Here is a 13,310-nt window from a genome sequence, read left to right as displayed (position 1 = left end):
CTTCCAGTATGTTTCCACAATTAAGAAACAGGTTTCTAGGGGAAACAGGTTTCATCTCAGAAGTTTCAATATTGGGACTACTTTTTTTTCTGACTATACCTTATTTTCTGGACATAGCATTCTTAGTCATTAATTTCTATTGTATTTTCTTGTGTATGAGGCCATGTTCAAAATTAGAACAGTACTCATGTCATAGAAAATAAAATATACACAATAGAGACCTCATAAGGCCCCCTTAAATTAACAGAGAGAAATAGTCACCTATAAGGAATGACTCATTTGATGTAATTCAAGCATTTGCTTTTAGACAAGATGAATCATATCAAAGAAATGACTGCATATCTTCAATGATTACAGCAAGAAACTAGACATGTATCTCCTATGGCTATATATGAGTTGTAAATATGATTTTCACTGATATAGCTAGCAATCATAATTTTATCCCTTCATAAGCCCCTCTTTTGCTAAAGTAAAGTATGACATGGCATGTCCAATACAGGTAGAAAACCCCAAACTAATAACTTCTTTCAAATTGTCTGAAATGTCAAGTAATCACCAACCTACATGAAATATGTTTTCAAGATGATACTTTTTTACACTTCAGATTTTCAAACGTAATTAAAAAAAAATCTGTGAATGTTAATTTTCTAAATTAAAAAAGAAAATTTCAAGAATAAATGTCAAAATTTTCTTTCCAGAACTGTGATACCATTATGAAAAACACTTTCTGTTTCTTAAGCCAATTTGTTTTAGCAGAAATAAAATAATCTGGAAAGTGTCTGGTATATCCATGATTGAGTACTGTAGCACCAATCATTGCAAGAAACTTTAAAAGTAATACATGTATACGAAGAGCCTAGGCTTTTCCAACAATGCAATGTCCTGCTGCACTTCCACCCACTTCATGAGTGGAATATGTAAAATGACTAAGTAATACAATGGGCAAATGAAAGACAGTTATGAATTTTGTCTAACATTGCCCTTTTTTGGACATAATTCAGTGAAGATGTGCTTTAAATCCCTTTTTTGAACCTGAAGCAGTTTGGTAATGGCTGATTAGATGATGCAGTCAAAAATAGTGAACAATACAACTGAGGTTCCTTGTCTTCATCCGTGAGAAGAGAGACTGGTTGGGTCAAACCACTCTGAGAATATTATTGGTCTTGCTTTTTATTGCTTATGCTATCATATGATCTGAAGGCTGGCAAAGAAAAAGTCTCAAAAAGAAAATCCAGGGGAGGAAGGACATAAGCAAATTAAACATAACACAATAAACAGACTGGATAAATATATATTAAATGATATCAGCCTATTAAATGATTGCAAAATGCTTCATTTTTATATATTACTATGTATACAGCTTTACGTATCATCTAAACACTTCATGGTACCTTACTGCAAAAATCACTTCAGCCCATACTTTTAAAATGTTCTCAAAAGCCTCATGGTAAACAATGCACTGAATAAACATTCTGGGATACTAAAATGTCAATAAATCTTAATAGGAAATACAGAAGAACTCCAGAACTTCACATACACACATGCACACATGCACCATGACATATGTCCTGCCAAGCCAAGATTTCAGCTGCTTGCAAGACTGCTTTGGTGAGAGTGTCAAAGGTACAAAACCTCCAGTATATACCAGAATGTACATTGTACTGACCAGTGTTTGTTCTTTATGTACTGTGACAACTTACTTTCAGCATGTCAGCTAAACAGGATTAGCAACTCAGGTGGGAAACTCAGAGTGAGAGCCAACAAAGCTCCAAAACATTTTCATGGAAATTGCCCTTGAGATAAAAAGGATGAAGCAGAAAACAAAATGAGCAATAAAAGGAATTGATTCCACAAAGCCAAGTGTCAGCTAGCTTCTGAAATAAAGAAGGCATGCTACATTCTTATCATTATTTTACTACTTGCACATAAAATCTGACTGGGTATTATCAGTAATACTCATCTCATTTACAATTCAGTGGAATGATTTGTTATACAGGGATAGTTCCTTTGCCACATCATCCTATACTCAGTTTGACAGATAATTGGAATATTTTTTTTAATAACTTTGCAATTTTCAAGATACCAGTAGGACATGACAAAAATTTAATCTCAGTACAAGTTTTCAGATACTCAGAATTATGTCTGTTGTGATTCTGATGACAGAGTCTTTCAGTATCAGTAAACACATTTTCTGACTCTGTTTTTCATTTAAACTTACCTTGATATTTTCCCATCATAAGATTTATATTTCAGACCCTCTAAGTATATTTACTGTCTTGATAGTTGTTATATGAACAGCCAAACCAAATAAGTGAGTTCCAGGACCAGATTCTTCACCGCCCTATTAATGCATCTGTATTGACTTATAAGGAATATCTTCTTTCATTCTCAGAAGAAAAAATACAGTGCCTTATTGTATACTTAAACATAAAAATGTATGTATAAGAACAAAAACAAATGGAGTGCTAAAATGCTGTTGCTTATGGAAATATAACAAATTGTCAGCAATAAACACAAAATCTCAGCCATTTTGTTTAACAGCACCTCCTGCAAAACAGTGAGGCGGTTTTATCCTTGACACATTGGAAAAATCTGTGCTAAATCCCCAGGGAAATGCAGAAAAGATAGCAGCCAGTTTGCTTCTCTTCCTTATCTGAACTCCAGAGATCACTAGAAATCTTATGGTGAAAAGCTAAAGTACGTTATACCAAAATCCCCAGGAAAATATTTTGCCCAGAACCTTAGCTTAAATAACACATTTTCAAAGAATCTTTTTTAAACTCTTTCTCATATCAAGGAATTCTTGACACAAATCTTATCTGAAATACTAGCCAACTTTTTTTTCTTCTATAATATGTAAGACATGGTCATATTTCACATTTTCTGTAAATCATCATTTTGATATCCTGTAATTGTGTATTAATAGAGTAGTAAAAGTACTGAGAGAAATTTTAGTTCGTATTTTAGAGAATCTTCTAGGAGCTCATTGTCAGTGCACAAAGATGATTCCCTGCCCCAAAGAGCATACAAGCTAATTTGAAGACTGCAGTAAAACAGAAAACCAATTGTGAAAAGAATTTTGAATATTTGAAACTCTTTCTGTATCTGTGTAGTCCTTTGTTTACATTTTAGGTAGCATAAAGTAAGGACTTTAAGTTAATCTGTCTCTGGTTTATATAATACTTACATGCTCTGTGTATACTACTTCATTATGAATTTCTAGTCATTCTTGCTAAGCCTATTAGCATCTAACATAGTTGTTTCCCACTCTTGACATCTCATCCTTGCATATAACCCCCTCATTTACCACTAACTCTCCTCAATTCTCAGTTTCTTTTTTCCCATGCCTCAGTTCTAGTGAATTTCCAAAGCCAACCACTCCATATGCTTAGAGGCAAATTAAACTTCTGTCATTTCTTTTTCTCTCACATTAAGTCACATCTTATGCTTCTGCTTCACAGGGAGCCACAAATTAACAAAAAAAATGTCCACAGATCAGAGCAGATAACCCAAGATAATGAGTTTTCCTGGTGGATGTCATGTACTAGTGCTACCGTATACTTTGCTATTAAAAGCAGGTAAGAATAATTATTTGTGCTTGCAAGTTGTTGCTCAGCTTCAACAGAAGCAGCAGGATGGATCTATCACTACCTTTTAATAATGCAAATTTATGAACTATGCCAGTGTTTTGCCATCTATCTTCCCTGGCTATAGCTTTGATGCTTACTTATTGCTTATATAAATCTTATATAAATTTAACTCATAAGACAGGAATCACAAACTACCTTGTGTTTGGTTACGTTCACTGAAAGCACAGTAGAAACATATTGCATGTGGGAACACAAATGTTTAAAATACTTAGCTGTGCATAATTCTTTTTCTTTCCCCTTATGTGTGCACGTGAGTGCATATGCATTTCTTTATGGCTTACTGGAGGGGTATTTTAAAGGAAGGCATTATGACTGTGTTTTCTATCTTAAAGTAGATGATACATGTGGGACATGGGGTTGATGAGAAAACCTTTTTGATGATAGAAACTGCTAGACCATCATTAGGAGCTCATCTACAACAACCTGTTATTATTATTGAATTTATTCCTTGAAATGATAGCATGGACTCTAGACCCTGAGAAAATCAGGGTGTTCAGGAGTTTAGGCTCACTCCTCCAGAATCATAAAAATTGCTATTTGGGAAGCTGATGTATTTCCTTTCTTGATGAGTGCGTTTACATAACCAAACTCTCACTCAGACTAAAGTATTAAGTAAAGCCCAACTATACCTTTTTCTTTTTCCCTGTAGCTTCTGTCATTAGTGCATCTGAACCAGTTGCTTAATTCATTGATGAAAAACACAAATAAAACACTGCAATAGGTTTTGAAACTGTTTTGAACCCAACAGAACTAGAAAGATCTCTCATTTTCTGTTAGCAGAATAATAGATTTGCAACAGCTATTGTAACTCATTATCAGAATACCATTTTGAATATCATTGTACTTAAAAGCATGCTAACTGCATTTCCTCAATTTTTTTTTCAAATTATGGTAGTGGATTAAAATCCATAGAATCATAGAACCATAGAATAGTTAGGACTGGAAAAGACCTTAACATCACAAAGTTCCAACCTCCCTGCCATGGGCAGGAACACCTCACACTAAACCATGTCACCAAAGGCTCTGTCCAACCTGGCCGTGAACACTGTCCAGGCATGGAGCATTCACAGCTTCCCTGGGCAACCCATTCCAGTGCCTCACCACCCTCACAGTAAAGAATTTCCTCCTTATATCCAATCTAAACTTCTCCTGTTTAAGTTTGAACCCGTTACTCCTTGTCCTGTCACTACAGTCCCTAATGAAGAGTCCCTCCCCAACATCCTTATAGGCCCCCTTCAGATACTGGAAGGCTGCTAGGAGGTCTCCACGCAGCCTTCTCTTCTCCAGGCTGAAAGCCCCAACTTTCTCAGCCTGTCTTCATACGGGAGGTGCTCCAGTCCCCTGATCATCCTCTTATGCTACTTTTGGGTGAATACTGCAGTTTTAAGATCTCTACATGATATGAAGAACATTCTTTAAAATAAGTGATGAATAAGAAAAAGTACAAACTGAGGTGGGAATATTAATCAGAAGTTAAATGTACGTAACCTTGCAATGACTCGATCATTATGAAAAGGGTCACAAATAACCTGTCAGTAAATATTTTATTTTCAGGGTGTAAACACTGTGGCTGTTAAAAAATCCAGTTTTCTACAGATGTAGGAAATCCTGCTTTTGATAGCTGGAGATAATGGTATGTAATTTTGAAATAATACGGACAATATAAAAGGTTTCTTGGAAACACCAGCTATTAGAATTTGGAATTGTCCTTTACGGAAGGTGACTGAAACCTTATTCCTTCGAAAGTTAAAACAATGAAGGACAAAATCCTTGAAGATGACTTTAAGGAATCAGACCCTGTTGTCTGTAGGCTGCAATAGAACCTTTTATAGCTAGGTGAATACTTCCCTTCCCCTCATCTTTATTGTGTTGAAAAATTCTGACCTTCTATTAATAATCTTGGTATAACACTTTTCAATCTTTTTTGAAGGCCATGACTGTCTGTATAATACAAACACAGTGGATTGCAGGGATGTCCAAGATAGCTCTAGACAATGTGAAAAGGGAGAATCAAGCAGAAGACTAGGGATAATGCTGCTGTCCTATTTCTGGCACATTAATCTCTCTGATAGGTCTATATGGCACAGCACAGCATTTGCTTTTACACCTGAGTATGTTAACAAAACCTGCTGTAGGGAAAATGTTTCTAAAATGTTGCTGATCTTCAACTTCCTTAAAGCTAAAAGGACTGCCATTCAGTCCTCTTTAGCTTTAATCATTAATACCAGTCATGAACAGAAGACAAATGATGCTAGGCAAGATCTGATACTCTCTTGAGAATTTTTTTTTGTAAATATCAACCCCTCACAATATTCTACAACGCAACGAAGAAGCAGAAAAGAAAGATTAAAAAAATATTTCAAAAAGGAATCATTTCTCTTTTGCACACTGCTGAATAGGACAGTTACAAAACCCACAGTATTCTTTTAAAAGCGTCAAAATAGTACCGCAGTCCTTGAAAATATTATGTAATGAATTCTGCAGGTTTATTTCTTTGCAAACAGGGGATACTTGTTTATGATTCTTATCACTGTGGATTTTTAAAAAGTAAAGGCAGAAATATTGCTTTATAATATCAACATCACTGTGTTCTTGTGTGCTTTCATCTACCACTAACTTCAAGTATTTTATACTCACCTTCAGTGAAAACAACCTGCTTTAAAATGCTATGAACTAGAACTATGAGAGGTAGATTTTGGGGGCAGCAAATTCAAACATTTAGGACAAGCAATTCTGGCAAAACTAGCAAAAATATTGTCTAGAATGGAAAAAATAAGTACTCATAAGGAAATTATTTTAGAGGAACTACCTTTTACTACAATTTACAATTATTGTAATGAAGAATGCTATCCTAAGGCTGCACATTTGGGAGGACAAATTCAAAATTTCTAAATTAGTATTAGATTAAAGGATCCAAAAAAGGACATTATTTTAAAATAGAAGTCCAATTTTCTTACTGAAACAACACTGAAAAGGTTAAGGCTGTAAAATATAACTCTATCCAAGGCTCTTCTAAGCTGTGGAAGGCAGAACAAGTTGTTGCCTAGGACAACAAAATATTTAGTGACGATTTATTTTATCTGTTTTTGTAGAGAACTTGTGGGCTGGGAGGAGAGGTTGTTTTCTAGCTTTTTAAAACAGAATAAGAAGTCTTGGGTTGGGCTGCTTCTGCTGTATTCCCTGGAAAGGAGGTCACATTCTGAAACTTGAAATATATATATATAATTATATATATATATTATATATAATTATATATAATATATAGAGTACTAAGATTTTAGACAGAAAATCAGTTGATAAGGCAATTTATTTGTTGTCTGAATGGAGGGAGATTTTGTTAGGATTCTTCAGAGATGGTACCCTCTCTGGCACTAGGCAGAGTAGGTTACTTTGTAATGCATGATAATTTTTTTATTAAATCAGTCATTTGTGCTACCTAGTGTGTTACAGGATAAGAAAATGATCCTGCAGGTGGAACACAATAGGTACTAAAATTGCTCAGCTTTGATTATTACTGCTAAAAATTGCTGCCAATCAGTAGCTGATTATAATTTGTTTTGAAGACAGCATGGAAGAGGGGAAGAAAAAAGAGAACAAAAGGGAAAAAAAAAAATCTCTAATTTTAAGAATTCCAATATAAGAACACAGATTTACCTCAGAAAAGAGGTAAAATGTGATTGATAAAAAAAATTATACTATTTTGATATGACTAAAATCCTTACATTTAAAAATAAATGCAGGAAATGGAAAACATTTAAAAAATCTGTACATTTCAATGGCTAGATTCACTGATCAGATATGGTCATTTTACTGTTACTTTTTAATCAGAAAACAATATTTATATATATTTATATATAAGGAAATATAAATACAGAATTAGGGAAAGGCTTTCAAAGTACCTATATAATGCCTTCTACTTAAATACCTCTAGTGCAAAATGACACCAGATGAATTACAAAAGAATCATTACACTACCAAAAAAATAAATGCTGCGAAAATGTTCACAGTGCAAATGCTTTCTCTTTATTTCTTTACTGTGTTGTATTATAAACTGAATAAAGCACTGCATTAGAACTGAAAGAAATGCTTTTCCTCCCACTTCTCTTGAGCCTGAGCACTGCCATGATCCAAGGTGGTAGTGGGAAGAGGTAAACAATGCATGGTTTGAAGAAATTGCCAAGGTTTATTTCATCTCCTGATCTTTTGCAAGAAGAAAGAGGATGATGTATTTCAAAATGTTTTGCATTACCATGAGGAATAGATAGAAGTTTTCACATCAAAGTCTATGAGATCACTGCCTATGCAAAATGTTACAAGCAGAAACTGTACATAAGAATTAAACATGCCATGAATTTACAATACTATCACATGGATTTGTTGATAAAGAGCTTCTAGCTAGATTTCTAGAAACAGCCACTGCAATACTACAACATAGAATCATAGAATCATAGAATAGTTAGGGTTGGAAAGGACCTTAAGATCATCTAGTTCCAACCCACATCATCTAGTTCCAAACATAACAGTTTCTCACAGTAACATCCACAGTAACATCATCAGTAACATCCACAGGCATTTAGGAAATAATCGATGGAGCTGCTACTAGTATTTAAAGTAGACAAAATCTGACTGCAGAAAGAATCATTTTGAAATGTGAGATCCAGCTGAACAAATTTACTATATGATTGTGATTGGCAAATATTTCATTCTTGCTAAAGAAACAAAGATGTGCATTATTAAAACCGTTTTGAAACCTCTGCGGGTGCCCTGGATGGATCAAATCTACACACCTATTTTGTATGGATGAAAAAAATACTATTTGTATAATACCTCATAACATTTTTTGTATATTAAATGAATGTACTGATCCAGTTTCAAAGAGAGTAATTTATACAGTTCTCCTCTGGATTTACAACTGTAGCAGCTAACACATTAATGTAATCTCATTTGCAGCATTGTTCTACTAATGTCAGAGCAACTGAGCAAATCTATATACATGTCTTACCTCATGAAGAAATAATGCATCATAATGAAAGCTATTTAGTTCCAGACCGATCTTCAGATTATTTGATTTGAAATATATGCAACTATCCTGTTGTCAAAAAAATGCTTAATATTTGGTCCTATTATTGATACTAATTAGGACAGTTTTACAAACAGAAGAGCCAAAGAATTTGAATGGATATTGAAAGTTTCCTTCATATTAGTAGTTATTTAACATTAAAACCACCACAAATGTAGTAGCAAATATTTTATTAAATATCTTAATGCATCTTATACATAGTCTACTACTTTATTAACGAGTGAGAAGACCCAAAGTTCAGTCTGCTTGGCAATGAATTTTAAAGACTCCTATAAAATTTTTAAAGGCTAGAAATATCTGTTCCTCAGTATAACAGGCCCATTTGTTTTTTCAGGATGTCAGAGATATTCTCAAGCATTTTATGCTACCTAAAAAACTTTAAATACAAGGCATCTGATTTTACATCAGTACATCAACATGGCTGTCTCTATAGAAGTGGCATTTGCATTTGAACTGTGATATTCCATCATTTAGCTTGCTGGAGAATTCTTTACTTTCAACTATATACATTTATATATAAACACACATATATGTCTGTGCATAGCTGTTTTAAAATTATTGGTTCACATAAATTAATTTTAAGTATTTTCTTAAGCAAGTACACCAGCAATATGCTCCTGCATGTTTGGGAAGAGCAAACAACAAAAAAGTCATACAGAGAATTTTCTAAACTTAGCAGCCACAGAAGTTATTTTTAATAACAAACACCTAATAACCTGAGATCCCACAGCCTACTGCGAAGGCAGATTCATGGTTTTGAAAACTCTTCCTATTATCAAAATTCTTGGAGCCAGTTAGAAAACAACTATAGGAAGAGCTACGAGCATCTTTATCAGCAGTGTCTCTGGGAGATCAGAAAGGACTTTGGCTCCAAGCACTCGTGATTCTTTTCAGTTATCTGAAATCTACCACAGAGCTCCGAGGTAGAGAGAAAAAGGAACAGGATTCATAAACTGCCCTTGCAATGTCTGAGAATATATTATTGAGATGTAATGTTTCATTCCTCTTCAAAAACTGCCTCTGCAGAGTGGCGTGCGTGGGAAATGAAGTAATAACAAGAGAAGAGCCACAGAGTAACTTATCAAACAGAGTCTGAAGAACAGTCCTCCTAAGAAAAAGGCACCTTTTTATGCTATAGAGCATGGGAAATTAAGCTGTCAAGTGAGCACTGTACAAAAATCTCTCCATTTGGTGTATATTACCCAGCCAAGCTGTGGAGTCTGCTTTGCTGGAGTAGACAGGCAGGCTGCTAAGCAAGACACTAGCCTGGTCAAAGAACCTGAATGCAGTATGTGGTCCATTTTTAAGTTCTTTAAGCAGAGACTATAAATTGTACTGACATTGTAGGTGCATTCATTGGCAAAGGCCTCATGAAACCTTTGAGAACTGAGTTCAGTACAGTGGTTTCTATTACTTCGAGCCATAGGCTCAAGCTAAATACATATAAAGTAATTCTCATTTTGAAAACAGAAAGGTATAGCTGGCACTCTGCCTCTTTGAGGTGTACAGAAAAGGACTAGAAAGATACAGAACAAGAATTTCTGGAAGTATGGAATGACTAAATGGATTAAGATTATTTAGTCTGCATAGGAGAAATTATATGTGTGTAAAATGAACTACAGCATAGAAAAGATGAATAGAGGAGGAATTCAAAGATGAAGTGGCTGAATTTTTAGCAATGATGTGTAAATTTTCCCTTAAAACCTTCTTGCTTGTTATCTGAGGACTGGAGATCCTTAGATATTGATGCCAATTTTTGAAGAATGTCACAAAAAATTCATGGAAATACTGGCTTCTAAGCCTTACCCAGGTATCAGTAGGATTTTAGTAATGCATACTAATAGTGGACACATGGATATATATAACCAGGAAGAGTTAAAGTGACTGCATGTAAAGGCACCTCATACTTAAGAAGTCTATTTGGTATTCTTTTAAACAGTCAAAAATAATACAAAGAAAGTTGATGAATCAGTTTTCTGGATTTCTAGTCTTTTGATGAAGCCACTCTTAAAAAACTTCTAAGAAAAAAAAACAGAAAAACCCCAACACAAACCAGTCATGGCATTAACCTGTAAGAGGTTATTTCATGGATAAATAACTGATTAAACCAAGAAACTGTAGGACAAAATTCAGTTTTCAGAGTGGAAGAAGGTTCCTAGTGAATTACTGCAGAAATCTGTGACTGGACCTCTGCTGTACAATGTGTTTATAAATTCCACAGGAAAGAAGAATAGCAGTAAGATCATGAAACTTGATGATGATAATAACTCATTTAAGATAAAAAAGACAAGGACCAGTTGGGAAGAACTAGCCCAATTCCAGAAGTCCATTAAGTCCATTAACCGAAAATTATTAATGATGAAGAAGGTGGCTATGCAGATAATTCATAATGTGCTTGTCCTGTTCATGTAGCCTTCCCTGGTCATTTGTTTATGGCCATTTTTATAGACAGCACATTAGTTTAGGTAGAGCCTCTGATCTGTCTCAATATGGTCATTTTCACACTTTTTCATTCTTACAGTGCAAAACCTAGTGGGCTGCAGTGAAATGATCATGTAGCAGCTTTAGATAATACTAAAGAATCACCTTTTTACACAGTACATAATAAAATTAAATTTTAGAACTTGTTGTTGATGTTGTGGAGGGTCCAAGGTATTTAGCTAATGGAGGGCAGTCCATTGGTAGCTATTGTCTCTCTCTAGCATCTTTGATCTGATCCTCAACAGCAATCATTATACCCTAATGTAAAACAGAAATGCAGTTTGTGGGAGAGGATCATAATAACACTTTCCCAAAAGCTCAAAATCTGGACAGGAACTGAGTTTGGAAAACATTAATTTTACAGAAGACAAAGACTGAATCATCCATGTGAAAGACAGATGTATGAAAACAGAAGCTCATAGTTCAGGATAAACTAATTGAGAAGAAATATAAACCAGGCCACTTACATGTAACCCTCCTCCCAGAAGTTCAGCTAGCTGTGATTCAAGGCCTACTTTCAGTACAGCACAGTTGTGCAACTGTTCTCAGTTTTCTTCTGAGAAAATTGCTAGGGCGTAAGAAGGAGCTCTGAGGGAGTGCACAGGCTGAAGCATGCAAGAGTAGAAAGGTAAAGTTACAGACATAATAAGAATATTAGGACAGGGGAAACTTGCACCTCAAGGGTTCAAGTATAACACCACTCACATGAAAAGGTACAAAATCCTGAGATAAAAAAAGGAAATCAGGAGACAGCAACTGAGCAACGTCATAGATCAGCCTGTTCCAGGGAGCAACAGAGACCAGCCCTCCTCTACTTGAGTGATGATTACTTGCCCATTAGACTTAGTGACTCATTTGGTGGAGCTGATTTAATGCCTAGTTCGTTAGTCCTAAAATGTATTGTGTGTGTTAGACGATAAATAACTTGCTTTGTGCTTTTAAGCTGTTTATATCTTGCCTGAAGAATCTCTTTGGTAAAAGTTCCCTGAAGAGAGTGACTCCCTGAGGGGGAGGGTTACGTAAGTAATCCAGAATAACAGACAAGAATAATGTGATTAGTCATTTTGAAGAGCATTTATACTTTAAAGCACAGGTGCACAGTTTAGTTGGGTTAGGGGATTTCAGAACATAGTGGACTATTTTTCAGCAGATGAAAAGTTCAGAAAAGATTCACGTAGCTACAGCATCAAATAAATTATAACTGAATCTGGGTACAGAATCTGATCTCTGTAATGAGCCAAGAAACCTAGGAGACAAAACCAGAAGTGTTGGGAAAGCCAGTGCTGGGAGAAGGCATTTTGAATACTTCCAATCCCATGATGAGGAAATTAGAACAACACCATCCAGGAAGCACATATCTGAGAAAATAATGAAGCAAATGTACCTGGGAAAACTCTTGGTCTAAATGACAAGTAAATTAGTGAAACAGATTCTAAATTCCAAAGTCTAGCTTCTTGAAAAAGGACAGAATGCTGGAGGGAACTCACAAAAACCACAAATGAATAACTTTAAAAATTATTCTTCTGATTTAAATGCTTTAAGTAATTGCTGCTTGACTGAGCTTGAAGAAACACACGCACTATATATGTATAATATAAAAGCCTGAAAGAAACCAGCACTTGAGTTAGAGCAGACATTAACTTGCAATAAATTGCAGGAAGCTGCATATTAGATTTGTGTCTTAATGCCAGTGAGGAAGCTGGAGGACCAGAGAAGCTGAGCGAAAATGGCCTTTACCACTGGTGTCTCAGACCTTGTACCTCTCTCATATACTTGACATTCTCCTCTCAGATTTTTTTTTAAATGTTCTTGCCTAGATGGTAAATTCCAAGGATGATAAGACAATGTTGGAAATAGAGCAAGAACTGTTATTTTTAGGAAGATAACAAGATTAAAAGCTCTGATCATTCCAGCATCCTATGGGAGTAAGGGGTAACTCACAAAGGTTAACTTTAATCATAGAATCATTTAGGTTGGAAAAAACCTTAAGATCATCAAGTCCAACCATAAAACTAATGCTGCCAAGTCCACCACTAAACAAAGCTCTAAATGTCATAACTACATGTTGTACATATCTCCAGGGATGGTGACTCAACCAC

The 13,310-nt window shown here is 35.1% G+C and overlaps 1 protein-coding gene across 5 annotated transcripts in view; it reads right to left on the bottom strand.

Annotated features, from left to right (window-relative positions):
* ANKS1B (ankyrin repeat and sterile alpha motif domain containing 1B) overlaps window positions 1–13,310 on the bottom strand; it is a gene marked incomplete at both ends in the record, with an annotated part of 478,018 nt that overhangs the window by 177,451 nt on the left and 287,257 nt on the right. The gene's annotated exons all lie outside the window — the stretch shown is intronic.

Source organism: Psittacula echo, assembly GCF_963264785.1.
Source record: "Psittacula echo genome assembly, chromosome: 1".
Classification (NCBI taxonomy): Eukaryota; Metazoa; Chordata; class Aves; order Psittaciformes; family Psittacidae; genus Psittacula; species Psittacula echo.
The sequence above is the reverse complement of the archived record's forward strand: the minus strand, read 5'-3'. Positions and strand labels throughout refer to the sequence as shown.